Here is a 3,578-nt window from a genome sequence, read left to right on the forward strand (position 1 = left end):
CTTAGAAACAGTCCTGCTGAGTTATCAGACTCATTTAAAAAAACCGAAACCCAAACATTTCCAAGAGTAAACAAGGTGTCAAAATATGGTTAAGTAATCTTACGAAAGCAATTACAAGTACTTACAACTAATAAAATAATTAATTTAAGGACATCTTAAAATTTTAAAATGGCCACATGATGACCTAGTGAATTATTCTTATCAGATTAAATAAGAGGTGGAAGCAGGGCTATGGATAACTTTTGGAAACATCAGCCAGAGTAGTCTTCAGCCATGTAGATTTTTTCCTACATTATTATTGGATGCTGCTGCTGTCTGTTCATGTAGGTCTTGGCAACATGATTTGAACAGAATTTTACTAAGGGAAAGACTCCTTAATTCTGAATTAAAAGAAAGCACAGAATTCACTTAATATTAACAGCCTCAATTCTGACTCAAAATCACAGCTTTTAGTTATATTATTTTTAACCTTTCTTTCCAAGTCAGAGTACTTGCTTTTATTCAATAGGAAACATTGCTGGTTATTAGGTGTGTCAACAATCATATTACTTATATAAATTACTTACATAATCGGTACTTCTGGAACCTAATGGTTTATATATCAGTTGATAGGAAAATGTGAAAATAATAAAGTTTTTGAGAAATAGATTGTTATATACATACATTCACCTGAATTAGATTAATATATACTGACTAGTTACTTTTACATTTTACATGATATATACTTTTACATGATATAGTAAGTATATGTTACAGTCTAAGATATATGCAGAGAAACAGGATTTCTCACATATATAGGCATTTGCGTTCCATATTATGTTTTGTTTTCTGAATAACATGCATTTGAGTTCACATATCAAGACTACTGCTGCAATCAGTAGTGTTTTATGCTGACCTGGGTCTTGCCTACAGCAAGAGTTGATTTATAGAGCTTTCCTGTGGGGGAGATACATATATCAGTCTAAAATTTAATATGCACAAGGTAACCTTAACTTGTTTCAGAAGAAGATAAGCTATGTCAACACAAACACTTTTAGTTGAAGAGGCAACTTGTACAAAGCTGTAGTAGTATAATACTTCAAACTAAGAAACAAAATTACAGGAGAAAAAGAATCTATGCCACTAAATGTAATGGTTGTGCCAGTGCATTTGGTGATGAACACCTATTTGTCCTACCAACTGCTGAAATAAGTAAAATTCTCAGGCGAATATTGTCATGGCACAAATAGCAATAGTTTGTGCACTGGAGATAATTGATAATTAAACATCTACGATGAGGCTGGCTGTCCTGAGAGCTAAGGATGCCAGGCCAGAAAAGCCACAAGAGAGCTATAAAGGCGATCAGTAAAAGCACTCTGTGTCAGCTGAGGTGATGAGGTCTTCTGTGCACCATCGGGGATCACAGAAAAGAGGGATACAGGTGCAATTTGAACGGATCCATGGCACAGGGTGTCTGTGGTAGAAAGAGGGGATAGAAGCAATGCAGTTTCCCTGAGTTTCTACAAAATAAAAAGTGAGAATCAAGCGAGGAGGGCGAGGCGGGAGGCGGCGCGGGGGTGGGAAAGGTGGCGGGGAGCGCGGCCGGCCGGCTGTGGCGGTGGCGGGGCGCAGTCCCGCTCTGCCGGCGGGCGAGGGGCCGGGCGCCGCGGGCAGAGCCGGAGCCGCCCGGGGCCGGGCGCCGCGGGCAGAGCCGCCCGGGGCCGGGCGCCGCGGGCAGAGCCGCCCGGGGCCGGGCGCCGCGGGCAGAGCCGCCCGGGGCCGGGCGCCGCGGGCAGAGCCGCCCGGGGCCGGGCGCCGCGGGCAGAGCCGCCCGGGGCCGGGCGCCGCGGGCAGAGCCGCCCGGGGCCGGGCGCCGCGGGCAGAGCCAGAGCCGCCCGGGGCCGGGCGCCGCGGGCAGAGCCAGAGCCGCCCGGGGCCGGGCGCCGCGGGCAGAGCCGCCCGGGGCCGGGCGCCGCGGGCAGAGCCGCCCGGGGCCGGGCGCCGCGGGCAGAGCCAGAGCCGCCCGGGGCCGGGCGCCGCGGGCAGAGCCGGAGCCGCCCGGGGCCGGGCGCCGCGGGCAGAGCCGGAGCCGCCCGGGGCCGGGCGCCGCGGGCAGAGCCGCCCGGGGCCGGGCGCCGCGGGCAGAGCCGCCCGGGGCCGGGCGCCGCGGGCAGAGCCGCCCGGGGCCGGGCGCCGCGGGCAGAGCCAGAGCCGCCCGGGGCCGGGCGCCGCGGGCAGAGCCGGAGCCGCCCGGGGCCGGGCGCCGCGGGCAGAGCCGGAGCCGCCCGGGGCCGGGCGCCGCGGGCAGAGCCGCCGGGGCCGGGCGCCGCGGGCAGAGCCGCCGGGGCCGGGCGCCGCGGGCAGAGCCGCCGGGGCCGGCTTTGGCGGAGCCGCGGCCAGCCCCGACCGAGCCGCTGGCAGCCGCGCCAGGCTCCCGGCAGAACACAGCCCCCGGCGTTGTAGCCAACAGCCGGCAAAGCCCGACGGGGAGCTACACGGGATCGCTTCGACCCGGCAGGGGGGAAAAAACTCCAAGGGACACCAATGACAGGAAAATAATATTTTTAAAGAAATCAACCCACTGCTTGAAAACCGCGCGGTTCAATGTCCAGCAACAGGCGGCTGAAGTTGCAGGGAGTTTACGGACGGGGACTTCCCGGAGCAGGGCGGTGGGACGGCCCTGCCCGGCGGAGCGCTCGGCTCCCCGGCCCGGCGGAAGAGGACCGCGCTCCGGGATGATCGCCACCACCTCTGCCTCCTCCCGCGCTGCCTGGGCCAGCGCCAGCGCCGCCGCCTACAAGTCCCGTCATGCCCCGCGCCGTCGCGGCCGCTGCCGTCGCGCCCCGTCCCCCTCCCGCGCCGCTCCCCGCCCACTGCCGGCAGCGCACGCGCAGCGGGGGCGGCGTCCGGGGCAAGTCTCCCCAATGTAAGATGGTGGCCGGGCTGGCAGCGGAGCGCCCCGAGCTCGGAGATCGCCCGTCCCTCGCGTAAAGGTCGTCGGAGCAGCCGTCCGAGCGCCCGACTGGCCGCCGCCGCACGTCCCGCCCCAGGAGCACCGCTGTGGGTTTCTCCCCTCCGCTTCTCTCCTTCCTCGCCGCCTCTCTCCTTCCCTCCCCACCCTTCTCCTCCTTTTCCCCTCGCCTCTTTTCCCGCACGCTCGCTCACCCACCCGCCCGGCCGCCTCCGCCGCGCTGGGCAGCCTGAGAGGGAGAGCCGCGCACAGGCACCGCGGGCCGGGCAGGCAGGAGGAAGGCGGGTGAGTGCGAGCTGAAGGCCGGGCCGGGGAGGGAAGGAGGAGGGAAGGAGAGACGAGGAGGAGGCGGGGGGGAGCCGGGCCGCTCTGACTACGAGAGCGCCGAGGCTTCGCTGGGACGGCGCAGGCCGCAGCCCACCCGCCGGTGCAGCCCCGGCGACGGGAGGACGCGCCGGGCCGATGCCGGGCGCCGAGGGCACCGGGCCGTGAGGGGAGGGCGCGGGGGCGAGCGGGCGGCCCCTCCTCCCTGGGGGCACCGTGGAAGGGGCTCCGTCCGTGTCGCTGCCCAGAGGAGCTGTGTTTATTTCCTCCTCACCCCCATCTCCGGCGCCGGGAAGCCCTTGGG

At 60.6% G+C, this 3,578-nt stretch overlaps 1 protein-coding gene across 12 annotated transcripts in view; it reads left to right on the plus strand.

Moving 5' to 3' along the window:
* The first annotated feature begins 2,880 nt into the window (after nt 1–2,880).
* Nucleotides 2,881–3,578, plus strand: part of CNOT4 (CCR4-NOT transcription complex subunit 4) — a 76,878-nt gene continuing 76,180 nt past the window's right edge. For 7 of the 12 annotated variants that reach the window (XR_014951832.1, XM_085568532.1, XM_085568536.1 and 4 more), the window contains exon 1: nt 2,881–3,235. The gene's annotated coding sequence lies outside the window, so the exon portion shown is untranslated. The remainder of the gene's footprint in view (nt 3,236–3,578) is intronic. The other 5 variants (XM_085568537.1, XM_021552875.4, XM_085568534.1 and 2 more) reach the window with 1 other exon arrangement.

Source organism: Lonchura striata, chromosome 1A, assembly GCF_050655825.1.
Source record: "Lonchura striata isolate lonStrDom1 chromosome 1A, ASM5065582v1, whole genome shotgun sequence".
NCBI classification, from domain to species: domain Eukaryota; kingdom Metazoa; phylum Chordata; class Aves; order Passeriformes; family Estrildidae; genus Lonchura; species Lonchura striata.